Below are 10,130 nucleotides of genomic sequence, written 5' to 3'. Positions count from 1 at the left end.
GGTCCTTGCAGGAGCTGCACAGGCAACAGGGCTGGTCCCCAAATGGGTCAGACCCCTCCCCAGGTGCCTGGAGGGGCTGAGAAAGACCCTCACCCAGGCCAGCCCTTGCTGAGTGCCAGAAGAGGATGCAGGCAGCTGCCTGGGACATCTCCCCTGCCCTCGCCAGCCCAGCAGCAGGGACAGGACCCTCTGCACAGCCCCACTCGCTCGGCATGTGGCCCCCTCCCCGCGCCTCAACCCAGCCCCTCTAATGGCTTCCATGTGTTGGCACCTCCCGACCCCGGTGCTGAGCGCCAGCGGCCCGATGAGATCCAGATGGGGCTGGGTGGAAATTCAGGCAGCAGCGGCGCAGGGAGTGCGGGGAGCAGAGCCAGCGCAGGGTGGGACCCTGCGCCTGCCCCGCCGGGGAGATGTGTCACTCCCGGCTGGGCCCCGGGGCTGCCCTTGAACCCAGGGTGCAGAGGGAGCCTGGAGGCAGGGGGGATGTCCCGAAAGGGTCCTCATGGGGACTGGGTTGGAGGGGAACGGCGCAGGGCTGTGCCCTTTGCAGTGGCATGTGTGCCCACGGACCCCCCTGCCCTCTCGGGGTGCCCCTGCACTCCCACCCTGAGTACGGGGGGCATGGGGCTACCCATGCTGGTGCTTGGCTTTGCGGGATCCCAGCCCCTCGCTGCCCCTGGTGAGCACAGTCACCCTGGATGGGGGAGGTGGGGGTCAGCCCTCCATCCTCGGTGTGCTACTGGGGTGGCACCATCCTTGGACAGGAGCAGGGCTCTCCACGGGGCAAGTAAGGCAGGTCACCAAGCTGGGGAGGTATAAAGGGCCAGATTCTGCCTGGGCTTCTGGGCCCAACAGCCACATTCCCTCTCCCAGGTGCATCCCAGAACTTGCCAGCTGTGTCATGCTGCCATCACCTGCTGGACTCTGGTCTCCAGCGTCCAACCCAGCCCTTTCTGACGTGTCACAGACACCCTTGTCTCCTCTCGGTCCCCAGCATGGCATGGACAGCCTTTTCCAGTTGGAAACCTGCTCTTACCACCACCAGATCCCACTCCCCTGCCACTATGGAGGGGATCAGGGCTGTGGTTGTCCATAGGATGCTGTTGAACACGGGTGATGTCTATCCTATAGCTGTAGCTCCAGCGTTTGCGAACTGAGCTCAGTGATTTCCTGGCACCTGGTGCTGGTTTAGAGGCTCACGCCTGCTCAAGACGCAGGAGCGCAACAGCCAGAAAATAGGAGAGAGCGTGATCCGGCAGCTCTGGGCCCCGAATCCTGCCTGCTTATAAACTCCAGAGAGTCCAGGCGTGCTCCAAATAGAAGGGGGTTGCTGCTGGCTAGGGGGAGCAGAGACCACCAGAGCCTCGCACATCACAAGGGAACGCGTGCCTGCATTGTGCGGGCAAGCGCAGGTGGGTGGATGAGAAATGATGGGCAGAGGGGACCCATAGCTGTGCTGTCCCCATGTGTTAAGCCCTCTGTCCCCTTCCATAGCTGAGGTTTGCCTGTCCAGGTGGTGGGGACACCCAGTTCTGGTGACCAGGGCAGCTTGAGGGCAGGAGATGAACATCGGGTCCTCATCACCGCATCCTGCTGCCCTTGGCCCTGGAGGGTGACCGCTTTCCTCTCTGATGGAAGCTTTAGAGACGGGACCTGCCACCCATTTGGTGGCTGGAGATACCAAGAGCAGGCAAGAGGTCTTCACGCCACCGTGAAGTCCTGCCTGCCCGTGCTGCGGCTGCCTGCTGGGATGCCCCGTGGCTCAGCTCTCTGCCCCCGCAGCCTGTAAATGTGACACTCGGGCATCGGTGACTGCAAGGAAGCAGCAAGTTCAGTGCTTGGGGGGGCTAAGGATGCTTGGTGCTGGGTACGGCACTCCCAGCTGCCCGGGGGGAGGATGCCCTGGCGCTGGACATGGGCGAACAGGACTTTCCGCTGGACTAGTGAAGATGCAAGGGGAGGGCTGGAGGGAACAGCAATCTGGGATAAAGGAGAGGGCTCCAGATGCCAAAGTCAACTTTGCCTTCAAGCCGTGGAGAAGAAAAACAGGAAGGGACCATGAGAGCAGTCCCAGTGCCGGCACCTCCCTGTCCCACCGCGGGGCCAGGGCACTTCCTCCAGGGCTTGGGCTCTTCGGTGGCTCACGCAGCCGCTGAGCGAGCAGGAGGCTTCCTGCTGCAGGCTGGAGGCCTGCCTGGACGCACCCTGCCCCGAGTAGGCAGAGGCACTTCCAAACTTGTCTTGCTGCTGTATCCCACCCTCCCCAGGGTGGATGCTGTGCCAAGATCGCTGGGGGAGCTGGTACAAGCCAGGCCTGGGGATGCTGAGACTGTGCCAGGTCAAAGCAGCCTGTGGGCTGCATCGACGAGGAGCAGGGATGGGTCCAGCTCTCTGCCATGGGACAGGGACCAGCCCAAGCCCAGCAGGAGAAAAATGCAGGAGAACATGGGCCAGGTCCTGCTAGGGGACACAAAATTTCCAGCAGGCAATGCCAGATGCCAGGGAAGGTCCCCAGCGCTGAGGTGCAGAAAGGCTCATGTTCGTTCTCCGTGTCTCCATCCTGTGCAGGACCCCATCCAGAGCATCTCTCGGGCAGGGGCTGGGGTGCACCAGCCTCCCAGCTGTGTGCGGGGCTCTTTTGGGAAAGCAATAGCCTGGGCCAAAGCCATTGTGGCAGGGCACTGGTTGTGGACAGTTGTGCCTGGGCTGCTTGACTGCCATAGACCCTGCCAAATATCTGGGCTGGCCCTCAGGCCCAGCCTCCTCTCCCTGCCTCGCTGCCAGGATCAGCCCGCATTTTGCAGGGGAGGAGGCGGGTTGCACAGGACTGTGAAGCAAAACAGTCTCAGCTTACCTCTCATGGCTGCTCCTGCTTGCTTCTCTGCCACGTCCTGAACCAAGGAAAGAAGTAAAAGCAGCCCCAGCAGATCGTGGAAGCCATAGAGGCATGAAACATATTTGTCACAAGGCAAGGGAGAAAGGAAAGTGTGCATATACGGTCAGTGATTCAGCAGGGAGGGAAGGATGCATGGACTGAGGGAAGGAGCCATGTATGTACACACAGATGTATAGAGGGATGCATGGATCGGTTGGCAGAGGGAGGAAGGAATGGATATATGGGTAGGTGCATATATGAATGGATGGATAGGCAATTTGGACACCCAAATACCATCCTAAGCATCAAAGATGCTCATTAGGCAGGGTCTGACTTGTGAAGATGGCTGGGAGACCAAGTGCATGAGGCTGGCAAAGGGAGGCCCATGGGCAGAGCAAGGTCTGTGTTTGGGAAAAAGCCCCAGGTGTGACCCATGCACCCAGTCCCCATGTAAGTGGCATCGCAGCTGACATGAGGAAAGAGAGTACGAATTGTTACTGGTGCAGGTCCCAAGAATGTCAGGGGAGAGGGTAGAGCATCTTCAGAGGGATTGCATCCAGCTCAGGAGCTTCTATCTTACACTCTCCAGGCTCAGGGAGTGGAGGAGCAACAGGGACCCTGCCCCAGAGACACAGTGAATCCAAATGCAATGCTTTAAAACCCCAGTGCTAAGCATTCACCCTGGCCATAGTTTTCATCTCACCTGCATGTGGAATATCTGTGCCTGGGGTCTTGCTAGACGGTCCAAGTGCCAAGCCCGCTGGAGTCCCCTGAGATCACCCATACTCCTTCAACTGCCTCCCTTTCTAGCTGCCACAGGCCTGCAAACTCCTTGCCCATCATCAGCTCCTTCCTGCTAGCACCCAAGCAGATGTGGAGAGGGGAGAGGCTTGAGACATCTCTTCTTGCTGCCCCATTGTAGGCTTCTCACTGCAGCAATGGGTTGTTTCTTTCTTTACTTGCTGGGGCTGGCCACCTCCCTGCCTCCAGGATGCTTTTGGTCGTTGATGGCCAGGAAACACCAAGCACGTGGCCGCAGAGATGCTGGGAGGCTAAAACCAGTAGCTTAGCTGTTCCCAAACGCTGCTGCTCATGATGCTCTCAAGAAATGGCTGCTCCCTCCTCAAAGCAGCAGCAGCTCTTCAGATGAGCTCACCGAGCCCGGGACTTTCCTGCCAGCTTTTTGCACTGCAAACAGTCCTGTTGTCCACGCAAGAGTTCCCCGTGTTTCGTGTCCCTGCCATGAAGTGTGGTGGTACTGGAGGGCACATCCAGTCATATCACTTTTCACAGCAGTACCCACTGCGTATTCCCCGTGCACACATCTTCTCTGCTGTGCAGCGTGAGGACCATATCTTCTCGATGCTGCCATGTCACTTGCTCAGTGACAGGAGATGATCTCCCTTTCCCATGGCAGAAACTCCATCTGCTCTTCCAGTTGCCTCCAGAGCTGCAACGGGGCCTGAAACAGAGCAGGAGACACTTTGGGAGCTGCCCTGGGGAGAGACAGGGAGCTTCCCTGCCTGCTCTCCTCCCACCAGCTGCACCTTGTGGTCCCCTACATCCACTGCCACATCAGCTTTTTGGTCTGCAAGGGCAGACCAAGCAAAGAGAGGTTATGGACAACATGGCCCAGCCCTATGCAGGAGCTCCTCAACCAGCTGGGAGACTCCAGTGCTCCCTGGATTTCCAGGACTGCATGGAGCAGGCGCTGGGCAGACAGACAGCCCTGTGCAGCAGGACCTTTCTATGCATCCTGAAAATGATGGGCCAGGGTTAAATGTGACTCTGGCAGTCTCATGTGGTATTGCAGGGTTACAACACACAGGGCCCTCCCAACATACAAGCAACCCCCAGCCTTTGCTCCATGCTGGGACATCCAAAGGCTTGGCAGCAGTTGAGCTCCACATACAGGCTGGGCACTGACATAGTCACCTCTATGCCAGATAGCTCTGGCTGGTAAGGTGCTAAAAGTGCCAGGTCCATGTCTACACCTGGGATCTCGTGGAGGATACTGACTGGAAGGCACTGATCCCCAGGACTGCTGACCTGGAAAGCACCGATCACCGGGAGGATGCTGACCTGAAAGGCACCAATACTTGGGAAGATGCCAGGGAGGATGCTGACCTAGAAGGGCACTGATTATCAGGGGGATGCTGGGGATGCCAACCTGGAACACACTGATCTTCAAGAGGGTGCTGACGAGAAGACAGTGATGCCCAGGAGGATGCCAACCTGGAAGGCACCAGTCCCCAGGGAGATGCTGACCTGGAAGGCACCGTTTATCCAGGACATGGTGCTTTCTCCCCTACTCCAGAAAACTTCTTTCAGCTCCCCACTTATGCTGGGCACCAGTTCAGCCAGGGACCACTCCAAGGGCTGCAAAGCTCCTGGTGAGCTGCCTGCAGGAAGCTAAGCCAGCACCACCTCTCCCAATTTCCCTCCTCCCCAGAGCTCCCCGCCGGGGGGGCTGGGAGCTGCTGCTTGGCTACGGGCCAGGGGGAGCATGGCCCCCAGCTCCTGCCAAAACAATCCCAAGCCTCATCCTTCTGCAGGCAAGAGGACTGCCCAGACCCTATTTTCCCACTAGATGGCAAACACTGCCTTCAAAACAATTGCCTTTTGAGGAGTTATGTGCCTTCCCTGGGCTGAGAAAACCTTTCCTCAGGGCAAAGCCCTGGGGGCGAAGGGCCTGACGCTGCTCGGGAGCAGGGCTGGCGGTAGCAGGGACCCCTGGCATGCTCCTCAACTTGTTTTTCTGTTATTCCTTAAATTGTTTCACTTTCCCACCTGCCTGGTTTCTCCCTAGACTTGGAAGACCCATCCCTTGCCCCGTGCTGGTGGGGCTGAGCACCCCGGGGCATGCAGGAGAGACATCTAGTTAACCCTGGGTAGCACCTTGAACTTCCTTAGCCATAAAGTGAAACCCAGAAGCTTTGCTGGGAATTAATTACGCTGTGGTTTGCAAGCCAAATGTGTGCTCATTCCCCCTTGCAAGCCCCCAGGTCCACAGGCAATCCATTATGCTGGGTATAAATAAAGGAGACAGGGATGAATGCTGTGCAGGTGGATGTGCACACTTGTCTAAGATCTTCTGCCAGCTCAGATGTATTTCCAGGCTTGTGTACGTTTGTTTGAATTCAGCCCCAGATTTTCTCATGGTCTCTGTATTAACCTTGTGCAGAAGTTTTCTGAGCATTTGCTGCTGGCTCTGGCACTGCTGCAATATTGCTGTGTGTTTAAACATGACGTGTCACAGCTAATGAAGGAGCTAACTGTGAATGGTAAATGTTTAATACGGACAAATCAAGCCAATTAGACGATGTCGAGAGAGAAGTGTGTCATCTCAGCTGTGTCTGTCCTGTGTGGAGGAGAGGGTCTGTGGAAGGGTACAACCCCAGCCACTACGGGATCAGCAGCTCCCAGCACCAGCCAAGGGTAAAGACCCCGAATGCAGATCTTCCTGCAGACCCCCCCAGACCACTGTGTAGATACCTTCACCTGGCAGAAGACAACAGTGACTTAAGAGGAGGATTTTGTTTCTGAAGCAAAGAACTCTGGGTGACTAGAGGGGACGGCAGCCATCTCCAGCGTAGAGCTGCAGAACGAGAAGTTAAATCATTCCGCTCAAAGCACTCCTTTGAGTCCCCCAACGGGACTCGGCCATTCAAGAGCGTGCCGCCTGCTTTTGTGGCAAACGTGGGGCTCCAGAGCTCAGCAGTGCTTGGACAGGAGCACCAGGGAACCCCAATGGCCAGGTTCCCAATGGCAGCCCCCCCAGAGCGTTAACAAGCTAACATCAGCTGCTGTATTTCCTCCACAAAGTGCTCGGGAGCTCCACTCCTGGCAGCATCCTCTGCCCTTGCTGCCTCCAATGTTTCCTGTCCAGGGATGTTGTTTGGTATCATTTACACTTGAGAAGGGTCCTTCAGATGTCCTGGCCACTTCCTTCAGGAAGGCATTATTGCCTCTTCCTCCTTGAGGGCTGGGAAGTCCCTCTCGGGGCTATTTAAAATCAAAGAGAAAAATGTGAAAAATGAAAGGAAGAGGGTGACTGGGGAACAGAAACTGAGGGAGCTGTCAGGAGCCGATCTGCAGCATGTGGCTCAGGGCAGCAAGCCACTGACCCACCGTGACAACCACTGAACCACGAGCAGAGCAGGTAGAAAGCCCTTCTGGCCCCCTCCAGCATAGCTGGGCTCCCTGCCGGCCCTTGTGTGGCCATGTGCTGATGCCTGGAGACGTGGGATCGGGGCAGAAGCAGTGACAACATGGATGGCATGGGCTCTGGTGCACCCCTGTGGCTTGAGGCTTCCCCATCCCTTCGCCAAACTCACAGCTTCCAACGGCAGCAGAGCAGCAGTTCAGCACAGACATGGCTGCATTGCTCTTGAAGGTGGGATTTACAGATCCAGGAGGGTTTGACCCTCACTCCTGACCCGAGGACACCAAGGGATGGACAAGTCCCCTTGCCCGAGGATGTCAGATCTTTGCCTTGATGCGTGCCTGATTCCAGCTTTCCAGTCTAGAACTGGAAACTTTCCAGTCCACAACCTGGGAGCAGTTCTGGCCCTTCCCTGTAGGCTCAAGGTTCTGGGTTTTTCATCCTGGGTTGTTTTCACCAAGCAAATGCTTCCTGCCTCTGCATGACATCTCTGAACAGTGACAGGCTGCTATGGGCAGTAGGCACCACCTCACCCCCTGGCCTTGCTTTTCCCCCTGTCTCAGATCCCTTGAGGCTGGAGCCTACTTTCATGTCAGTGCCGAGTGGTCCCAAACTAACGAGCAAGCCAGGGGCTCTGGAGAAAACTGAGAGCCATGTCCCCTCCTGCCTGCAGCAGGGTGACACCATCCACATCCCCCACACGGTGCTGCCAGGCCAGAACATCCTCTAAGCACGAAGCAGCCAATGCTTCAGAAACGCTGGTGGAGCTGCACCAAGCTACTCTAGGTAAGGACCTGCACCTCTCTCCCCGTAGCCTTTCACGGAGTCTTGGCCACGTGCATGGTGTGGAGCAGTGGTGGCAGAGGCAAAGGGGCTGTGCTGGGGCCTGTGGAACTGTGCATCCCCTTTGTGCCGGTTCAGATCCCCCAGCAGGTGATGGATGAGAGGCATTAGCAAGCAAGGTAGCTGAGGGGGCTGGGGAAGGGCTTTTGCTGTGTGCAGAGCTGAGGGATGAGCCTCTCCAGACCCAGCTGATCTTGTTCTCCAGGGGCGTAAAGGCAATAACCCACCCATGACACACGGAGAGCCCCAGCAGAAGCATCATGCAGAAACCAACACCCAGGACTACACGGAGAAGAGCAGGGACCCTCCAGCTACATCTCCACTAGGAAATCAGTTCTGCCGGGGACTGCTTTCTGGCCCTGGGCCAACGGGCATGTGACAGCCAGCCTCCACTCTATTAAACTCTCTTCATCCTCCTTGGCTGCACCCAAATTGCCTGTTGGGAATGACACCCGCCCTTGGGGTCAACTGCCCAGACTACTTGACCTGGGCCAAACCCTGCCAGGAGCGATGCTGAGGGTATTCCAGCACAAGGGGACATTTGTTTCAGTTACTGTCACCCACACAGCCCTGATGCCCTGCAGTGGGCACCGCTATGTTTTCAGGGGGCACTGGGACAGTCGAGAAGTTCAGACTCCTGCCTGTTGCGTGGCTAAAGATAACTGCTGAGCTACGGGGCCCATTAGGAGGATAAATGAAAAGAAATGTAGTACAATTTGTGTGCCACCATTGTTGGGATGGCAGCCTGCTGCGGCCTGACAGGAAGGGAACCCAGCAGAGACCAAAGTCTCGGAGTGGAGGAAAGACGAAGTAGTCAGAGTTGTTGGTGGGTCAGATCCTGCAGTGGTTAGTGGGCTCCGCTTCTTGCGGGATTTTAGCTGTTTGCTTATTCCTCTTGCATAAGCACCTTGGCTCTGCTCCAGGGCCAAGTTCTACAGTCGATAACCCCTTTCTCTACCCTTTTGCATCATGATCCTTTAAATGCAGCAGTTCCTAAGTTGTGGCCTGAGGATCCATGGTGAAGATCTGACAGATGATCTTCAGACCTGCTTCACCTCTATAGTGCTCCCTGCTCTGCAGGGCTGGAAACCTATAAAAGACTTAAGAGCTCACCAGGGTCTGGAGGCCAGAGGAAGGGTACTGGTGACTGAAGGGTCATGCTTTCATTTCCTCCTGAAGGCAGCTGCTTCGAAGAAAAAAACTCAGAAAGGATCTACCGCCTTCGCTGGGGCACCGGCTGCAAAGAGAAGTGCAAGTTCCCTTTGCACAGGCTCCAGCACAGCCCATGGCAACTGCTACTGTGATTCCCCTGGTATAATAACCCCCATACCCTTCCCCAAAGCACAGCTGGGATCCAGAAAGTAAGAAAAGCCAAAAAAGACAGTTGCACACAAGGAGGCTGGGTATGAGGGTGATGGGCAGCAGCAGAAACCCCATGAGATGCAAGGAGGGAGTGCTGCCCAGCCAGCCATCGGGTTTCGCTCCTGTCACACCAAGGGAAGCCCAACCTCCTGGTGTCTCTAGGATCTGGACTTTCAATGTCACGCATCTCTCCTGTGCTCCTCAGCTTTGCTGAGAGCAGCAAGGAGACGATGCAACGCCCATCGCCCCTCTGCTCGCTGCTCATGAGAGGAGGCAGGGTGCAGAGTGACAAAGTACATCTCCAGCCACACAATCCATCAGCAGCAAAGGACAAATTAGCATCGGCAATCAAGAAGAGAGAGGGCAAGGCTGAAACATGGGGGTTGCAAGTGCCCCTTCAAGGATATGAACCTGCATTGTACCACTGTGAATATTTATGCAAATGCACCCAGGGCTGCATAATCTGCAAGCCTGAGCAGATTGTAAAAAGGGGGATAAAGCGCTCCCTTGATCATTGAGATTTACCTTCACTTTTTTTTTCCTTGAAGACAGTTACCACGCTGAGTTTGTGTATCTTGTACCCAATAAAGATATTAAAATCCCTTTAATCTACTGCTGCATAATCAGCAGCTTATTTCGCTGCGGAGGTAAATGGCGCTGGTGTGAGACATTAGCTGTGCATGGCTCAGAGCTCCCTGGAAAACATCCTTGATTAGCTGGGAAGTATTCACTGGCATGCACTTGCAGCAGGCTGGGCAGGTTAACCTTGCCCCATCCCACACCAGGTGGCTTTCAGTGTCCTCACACGGGTACAATGAGCCATGCACAACCTAGTGACAACCGGCCAGGCACGGTAGGAGGGTGAGGTGTATTTTCAGGGTGTCA

Source organism: Calonectris borealis, chromosome Z (assembly GCF_964195595.1).
Source record: "Calonectris borealis chromosome Z, bCalBor7.hap1.2, whole genome shotgun sequence".
In the NCBI taxonomy this organism is placed as follows: Eukaryota; Metazoa; Chordata; class Aves; order Procellariiformes; family Procellariidae; genus Calonectris; species Calonectris borealis.
Note: the sequence above shows the minus strand (reverse complement) of the source record.